Source organism: Corvus brachyrhynchos, unplaced genomic scaffold (genome assembly GCF_000691975.1).
Source record: "Corvus brachyrhynchos isolate BGI_N302 unplaced genomic scaffold, ASM69197v1 scaffold21, whole genome shotgun sequence".
NCBI classification, from domain to species: Eukaryota; Metazoa; Chordata; class Aves; order Passeriformes; family Corvidae; genus Corvus; species Corvus brachyrhynchos.
The window spans coordinates 4,710,479-4,718,982 of NW_008236924.1; the positions used below are offsets into that span (position 1 = coordinate 4,710,479).

At 43.9% G+C, this 8,504-nt stretch overlaps 1 long non-coding RNA gene across 1 annotated transcript; it reads left to right on the forward strand.

Moving 5' to 3' along the window:
• The first annotated feature begins 200 nt into the window (after positions 1 to 200).
• Positions 201 to 7,712, forward strand: LOC108445172. The gene is made up of 2 exons (XR_001859925.1): positions 201 to 1,181; positions 2,069 to 7,712. It is a non-coding gene; the product is annotated as an uncharacterized LOC108445172 (long non-coding RNA).
• The last annotated feature ends 792 nt before the right edge of the window (positions 7,713 to 8,504 follow it).

Genomic DNA, 8,504 nt, shown 5'->3' on the forward strand with positions numbered 1-8,504 from the left:
GGACGTTTCCTGCTGCTTTCCATCCCTATATAACTGCCCAGGAATTCCTCCAGCTCCTGGAAGTCCTCCTGCCATGGCAGGGAAAGGGGCTGTTTCCATTTATCCCTCTCAGTTCAGCGCGGAGGCAGAGGGCAGGGTGCAACAGTAATTTACACACTATAAACTTTTGTAGGTTTTATTCACCTCATTGGTCTGGTATTAAACAGCATCGCGTGGAGACGGCGGGAGCTGGGAATGGTGGTGCTGGCGGCTGCCCTGGGGTGTGCATTGCCACACACTTCACACCTCCCTTCCCTTCAGCAGGGACAGGCTTGGGATGGGAAAGAGGTGGGAACAGCTCATTCACCCCACAATCAGCCTTCAATATTGATCCCTGTGATGCTTGAAACTCTGCTAGGAGCTGTGCATCCTAACACATCTGCACACTCACACCCAGACCTTTCCAAAAAACAAAACTCCGCAGGATCTGCCAGGAGGTGATGAACGCAAAGACCTTCATCATGCAAAGGCAAATGATCCTTCCTTCCATCAGGAAGCGTAAGATGGTACTGGTATGGAAAATATCGCACTGAGGTCTTTGCTGATCACTGCAAAACCACTTGGGAACAGCAGAATTCTGTCCTCAGGGGGCTGCAGAGTTGGAAATGGGAGTCTCCAGAGGTGAAGAAAGTGTGATTCAGGCTTTTTATCCCAACCCCACGGACTCTCCGGGGATTCACTTCCAGGGAATCCATGTATTGATTCTTCTGTCCCATGTGTGACACCCGGAGTGTGACAGGAAACTGAAGGCAGAAGCACAACAGGATTTATTAAGAGGAGTCATCAGAGGAGCAAAGCTGCTGAAGGGATGCAGAGCTTTGCCCTCTGCAATCACCAATGCAAAACTCTCTGCTGGAAAGGCTCCTGCTCCAGCAACTGCAGATCCTGCTGGGGTCATTCCCCTTCAGTTCCCCCCCAATTCCCATGGAGAAGCTTCCCAAGAAACTCTCTCCTGACTGAGCTCATTAGGATTGTCTCTGTGAGTTGTAGATGATCCTTTCAGAATCTGATTTTGGCCAGTGGCACAGATAATGAGTTCATCCTTTGGCTTTATGCTTTTTTTGCCTGTCACATCCCAACCAGCACCAGAGAGCTCTTTCCTGAACACTGAAGATATTCTTGTCCAGAAGAAATTGCACTGGGTAAGTGTATTTTTTTATTCTAGGCAACGAAAGGGAAAATCTTCAAGCATTAATAACAGCCCAAACTTTTCTGGACCAGAAAACAACTCTAACATAGACCAGCTGCATCTAAACCCAAAGTGTTTTTAATGTTCCTGCATTGCCTCACCTGAATAATAACATTCAGGGCTTTGTTTCAAGTCTTAATTTGTTATAGGAAGTGAAAAAAAGACACATACGCAAACAACTCTACGGAAACTTTTGCCCACAATGGGTGTCAAGCAGAAGGAATGTTATTGATTGCCATAGATTTACACCCAGAATGAATTTGGCCGGCTGGTCAAAAGTCTGGTGGGTGTGTAAACGGGGAGGTGAGGTGGGGAATGACGTCTGTAGTGGTTTATCTGGAGAGTGGAGCCGCAAAATGTTGTAGTTACACTTAAGTTTTATTAAAAATGCCATTCTAACGAGCCCTAGTGGCCCCAGCACATGGAAAGTGGCTTGCTGTGTTTTGAATGGCACCGAGTAACACCCCAGGGCCTTAAATCAGTTCAAGATGTGTTGGTGGCGTCTGATGTTAAGCATGGAAGGGAAATTCAAAGCAATATAGATTTAACCTAGAGACCCTTCTTTTGCCTGATGCTTATCAATAACCAAGCCTGAGTAAGAGCCAGGAGGAATTCGGTGCCGAGGCAGAGTATTATGTGAAAGTGTGATTTTATTTGTAATATTTGCACTGAGGTTTGGATAACCAATCCGAGCAGCAAGACAGTGAAATGTGGACAGCAAAAGGGGAAAGTCAGATATTCCATCCTGTGTGTTTCTGCAGGCACCACTCGATGTTGTGTGCCCAGAGAAAATTGAACTGGGGGAATAAAAAGAAACAACTTTTTTTTTTTTTTTACAAGGCAAATGGAGGAAGAAGAAACAGCCATGGAGTGAGTGGCGAGAAGGGAAACCCTGGTACACGTTTCAAGTCAGAGCCAGGGTGGAGGGATTTGTTACTCTGCAACAGATGATCCCAGAGGACACTAAAGACAAGGAGAAAAAGTAAAATGTGGAATTCATGTGCTTCTTTGGATTTATCTGCAATGTCTTGCTAAGGAATTCAAAATGGAGTGCTGGTGTCACAAAGAGGGGATCAAACGAGCCCTGTGCCTTCAGTCCAGGGCTGTGCTTCCAAACCTTGGCAGAGCTGGGATATTCCCACAAGAACATTTCAAAGTCTCACCTACTGTGATAGGACAGTGAGAATTATGGTTTCAGAGGCATCTCTAACACCAAGAAGGATTTGCTGGGTGTTTGGATTTCAAACAAGCTGCACATATTTACCTGAACCGAAGCTGTGCATGGCAGGCTCTGGGATGACACCCAGAAGACTGAGGTGCACCCCTAATGCTGTGTGGGTGGCACGATGGGCTTGCAGGGTTTAATTTGGCCATAATGGCAGCAGGAACTTGAAATCTGAAACCCTGAATGTCCTTCACTCTCTATCTCTGTGGTCTGGAGACACAACCACTGAGTCATGAGCTGCAATCACCTACTTAGGAGATGCAATTAGGAGAGAACCCCAACAACCACTTAATGAAGTGCCAAGGACTTGGCACAAATACTTCTGGTGATACAACGAAGAAGGAGCCCTTAAACTCTTACCTTAAGCACTTCTTGCTTCCTTCCCACACTGACAGCTTTAGGAACAATGTGACTTAGAGTGTCTAATTATAGGATAATTACTGTTGTTGCACTTGGTAAAGGTCAGTCAGTAGAAGGTAGGACCCTAAGGGAATGGAGACAAGGAAGGTGAGCGAGGAATGGGAGTAGAAAGGTTCGGAGTCTTTTTGACCAGGTAGAAACAGAGAGAGATGGTCCCTTTGTGTAACTGGACCAGAGTTTGGAGCCATGTAACTTTAATGGTTTGTGCTCCTGGCTAAAGACAAATCCTCTCCTGGTATAAATGTGAGAGAAGATCCAGGCCATGCCTCTTGGCTCTCTCTGTCCCTACAGTGCCAAGGAATGGAGCTGCCCTGGTGATATGGCCAATTACAGCCCAGATAAATCACTGCCTCTGTCCACTCTCCTTTCCTACTTCCATGCTGCCTCAAGAAAAAAGAGGCATTTTCTGAGCTGAAGCTTGAGTTTTGCTTCTAAGATTCAGGAGGAAGATTTAATGAAGGAAGAAGAGACATCTCCAAAAACAGCTGCCACAAAGGACAGGGAAGGTGAATCAGAAACTGCACAGCAGAGTTTTGCTCACATACTCAGCGACTGCCGCCTCAGAAAGTTGTGAACAGAGTTCACATTGAGAAATCCAATCTCCTTTCAAATCCACCAGAAAGAAACAAACCATGTCACAGCCTCATTGCTCTTGTTCTTCTTCCCCTCTGAGCTTCCTGCCCGTTTCTTGGCACAGAGCTGAGGGGACCCAAGCACAGGATCACCTTTGCTTTTCAGCACATTTGCATTTGAGTCTGTGGAGAGAAGGCTAAAATTTAGGTCCAAACTGTATCCTATAAGCTATAAAATATTCTTAAACACCATTTCTTTGGAGAGAAACCTTCTGGGATCCTAACCAGTAAATAAGTAAATGAATAAATAAATAAATCTGTGTGAAGCTGCTGATCTACATTCACCTCAAGAGTCTTGGATTTCCCGAGGAGTAACCTGAAGCAAGAGTAGCAGAAAGGACTAGTTGGATTCAGACAATCATGAGAAGTAGGAAGATACTGATTATTTGGACTCCTATCCCTTGTATGAATAATTGCTTCATCCTGAAACAAAAATGAATTTATTTGGTGTACATAAAAAAAATCATCAATTGGCAGCAAAAATGTTGTGAAGAATCTTGAACTTGACCTGTGCAAATGGGACTGGCTCACTTAAATCATTTTCTGTAAGACTTCAAAGAAAATAGGTCAAAATTCCTCACTGCAATTAGTTCAACTTAATACACTCATCTTTGATCTGTTAAAATATAATTATGCTTTTCTAAATTATCCTCATTTCATTGGAATTGGCAAGATATGAAAGTATGGATGGATCTGAACCCTGGGAATTGCCTTGGTTTAGGTGTGTAAGGTGATGGCAAGGGTAAATCCTTTTTGAAGTGCAATTTCTTTCCTCCTGCAGTGTTCATTTAGTCCCTTCCACATCAGAATGATGAGAAAACCTTTGAAAAAGGAAGTGTAGAGATTTTAGATTTGTCAAAACCAGCTTGAACACCAGTTCAGCTTGAGTCCACCTGTATGACTTCAGCACCCTGTGGGATCTGAGTCCCAAACACAGGGCAAATTCAGAGAGAATTTTTCTGAGCAGCTGATTCCAGAGCACTGTAGGAATTCTCATTAGTAAGAATAGTCAGATCAATCAGACATAAGCCCACTGTTGTTCTCCTCAGGCATCCTAAACTTTATTCCTAATTCCAACTGTGTTTTTAGGGTAATTCCTGACTTTCAGCGATGGACTGTATTACACAACCAAGGAGCAGAAGTCATCATCATGGAGTAAAGAGAAAGGAAACTTCCAAGGTGAAATTTAAAGGGCTAAAATGACTCAGTGGGAAGAGGAACAGAAGAGTTCTGGACAGATTTACAAAGTCAAGCAGAGAAAAACTTGTTTTCAGCTTTCATGATTCATGGGAAAGTCCAGGAATGAGTCTTAGAATGGAGGTTTAAACTGAATATACATGCTCAAAGAGGGTGAACCAAGGGGATTGGAGCTCTAGGTGAGACACAAGTATCTTCATTTTCAAATATCAGAACTTATTTCTCAAAAGATGGTACATTTGGGAAAGGTTTTACAAGTAAAAGATAGATACAGTTGTGATCTTACAGATAGAACTGTAGGGAATGGAGATTGTAGCCTGTATTTCGAATTTCTGAGTTGATTTCACTGTTGTTCCTTGGTCCCCCACGTGTGTGTCTGAGGAGGGAAAGGGAGAGAATAAATGTTCCAGGTAAACAAGCACATTGTGCAACCCTGAGCCTGGAAAACTGTGTCAGCCTTTAACTCGTTTAACTGGCCCTCCTATGGCAGTAACACATCATTACTGCTTTCTGGTGTTTATTAATGTCATTTTAATGGTTTATTCATAGCAAGGTTCAAATTCCACATAAATAGATGTTTAAAAAAAGAAACAGGGGGTTCACAGCCTTCATTTTTCTGTACTGTAACAAGGAGATTGCACTGGATATGGATGGAGCAGAGGGAGAGGCTAAAGGAGCCGTGTTTGGGATGGATCTGTGGTCTTACACAGGATTCCCAGCTCATCAAATTCCCTGGAATCCCACGGCTGTGGAAATGGAGGTTCCAGTCCAACCTGCCATGGCAGACTGGAGCTGCTGAGCCCTGCTGCTCTCAGGGTTTCTCCCTGTGCCGAGAGGGCCAACACGCTCTGGAGAAAAGAGGAGCAGATTCATTCCCAAGCGTGGTCAAACGTCCAGGGCTTCTCAGAACTAGGAGTCATCATTCCTTTAATAACAGCCTCTCATTCCCAAGCCACTCCTGGATTGCTGGCACAGACTCCAGGGGCAGTAATGGGATTCCTCTGTTCCCTGTGAGGGAAAGGATGCAGCAGAGCGAAGCATCCCCAATGACTAACACCCACCAAAAAGGAAAACTCCATGGTTACTCATGAAACTGAGGCAGCAATTGTCCACTGCATGTAAGACTGAGTTCCTGAGCTCAGACTTGAAATCCAAACCCTGGGCAGGGCAAATTGGAAGCCCTTTGGCCTTTTGTTTCTTTTTTTTTCCCCTCTCTCATGGAGTCTGAAATATGAATATATGTATGTCATCTTCTGCACGTAAATGCGTGTAAAAATCTCACTCTAAGGATTATTTGCTCCACAGGATGCAAAACGAAGTGTTTAAAATGTGCTGTATTTGATTTAATTCGAACCAATATTTTGGGTGAGTTCTCCAATAAGAGATGATACTGAGACTTTTTATTTTTCCCCAGACGGGTCCCAACATCATTTCAGTGACAAGTCCTTAGTGCATAGCTCGACCATGGTCTTGTTCCACAAATAAAATCCAAGCCTCAAAGTGGGAATAGGTTCTGAGGGGATTAAACAAGTGACACTTGTTAGTGGTAAGAACACCCATCATTGCCTCCCAAAGGAATGGTCTTGCTGCAAAACTTGGTTCTCCTTTTATTCTCTTCACTGCAGTGGAAGGAGGAACAAAACATTTATGGAGTTTTCTTTACAGCTCCAACAGTCTGCAGGCTCTTGGCAGAAAGACTCAGTTGGGATAGGCAGGGGGAGCCAACTGGGAAAATCCTGCTGAGGAGGACAGCAGTGAGGTTAGAAATGGATTTTTCAGGGAGTCACCTTCCTTTTTACTTCCATACTTCTGTTTGGAGACTGAAACCACACAGGTGCTGGGCTCTCAATAAAGTCTCAATAAAGTCAAATAAAAGGAGCACAGATTGAAAATTCAACAGAGAGGATTGTACATCCTAACAAAGCGTGAATTTTGGTTTAGTTGGGAATTTTGGTTTAGCAATTCTAGCTGTGTATTTCAGGAGTGCTTTTAGAAGTTTGCTTCAGGTTTAAAAGCTCATTTCAGTCTCAGGACCTCAACACAGGAAAGGAGCTAATTCTAGGCTAGACCCCAATCCTGAGAGAGATCTCTCAACATGACTGAGACACACCCTTACACTGACAGCCATCAACTTTGGCCAAAATTATTCTATTTTGTTATGACAGTTTCTGTGGAAATATTCAGTTTCCCTTTTTGGTTGCCTGAGATATCTTTGAACCTGCAGATCTTCATGTGCCACTTTCCCTCTGTCTTCAGTGCAAGGAGAAGATGCTCCTTGACCTCATGGTAGCTGAATATTTGACTTAGGGCCAGGTTTCTGCTGTAGTTTCTCATTAAGAAACCCCATTTCTGTTTCACCAATATTCTCTGTGCCTCTTCCCAGTTGCCTGTCAGGTCACCCAACAGAATACTGAGGTTTGCAGCTACAAGGCTCTGAATGCAGGCAGTGGAAACAGGCTGAGGGTTTTCAGGGGTGGGTTCTGTCCCCCCTGGTGTGGCTGAAGGCTGTGGAATTCCAAAGGCAGAGATTTGCAAACCAGACAAGCAGCCAGGGGGTTCACAGGGGCTGTGCTGGCTGGGCTGAGGCAGGGAAAAGAGACACGAGTGCTGTAGCGTGAAGGCAAGGTGGCCCTTGGATGTCTCTTAGGATGAAATCCTGCTGGACCTTCTCCCAGATCATGCTCTACCCCATCAGCAGCCCTGCTGACTGCCCTGGGACTATTCAGTCTGCTTAGACTTAGCCTGGCCCTAATTTCTCCGTCTGAATTTAGGGATGGCAAAGAGAGTTAGTCAAAATATCTACAAGCCCTAGACATTTACTACCAATTGCAACAGCAAAACTTTGCAGAAGTAGATCCAATCTGGCCCTGTCAGCCCTTGCCAGGCAATGTTTTGGCTCTGGGTATTTTTTAAGTTCCTTTCTTGTCACTCTAAATCAGATGATTCACGCTGGTAACATGTTGTATCGCTTATCCAGTAATGCAACCTAATAAAACCCTGCTTAAAACCATTTTCCTTAAAGAACCAGAAGAATTTGTTCTTTGCAGAATCAAACCTGTGTTCTTAATAAAGGCAGATTGAATAAAACAAGCTCTGTGAAGTAAAGGGACTAATTTAACAGCTCGCTGATGAAAATCTGTGGCTATGGTCCCCCTCCCTCACCCCTTGCATGAGAACAGATGGTTTAACACAAGTTTTGAATGCAAAGTTAATTAAAAAAAAAAAAAATCCATTCCTCTTACAATCCTTGGGCTAAGACTTTAAAAGTTCCCTGCTAAATCGGAATGCCAATGCTCTTATTTTGAGCTCTGTAATAAGGAAACAGACTCATTAATGTTCTGCAATTATTGAAGTGGAGTGATGGTCATGGATTAGCCCTTGAATTGAGCTCGGCAGGCTCCCTTGGCAGCGAGAAACCAGAATGGAATTTGGAAACCTCTGTGTTCCATTTTCCCCACTGCTCTCAAGCTGGTGCTGGGAGCAGGTACAGTCACCTTGATGGCAACATCCCCAGAGGGAAGAGAAGGCATTCAAAGGGCAGGATCATTTCCCATAACAAGAACAACAACAGCATTACATGTTAGGATTTGATTTCAATGAACTCTGCAAAAAAAGCCAAATTATTTTATATTGGGCTGGAATGCATCTATTTCTGGGGTGGAAGGTAATGGTTGGTTAATGGCAGCCACCTTGTATAAAAACCAGCACAAGACGTGAGAAAACTCATATTAAATTAGTTCCCACTATTGCTGCAATCTCCTGCCTCAGAGACCTTCCAGTCTGAAAATTCACTTTAAGTAAC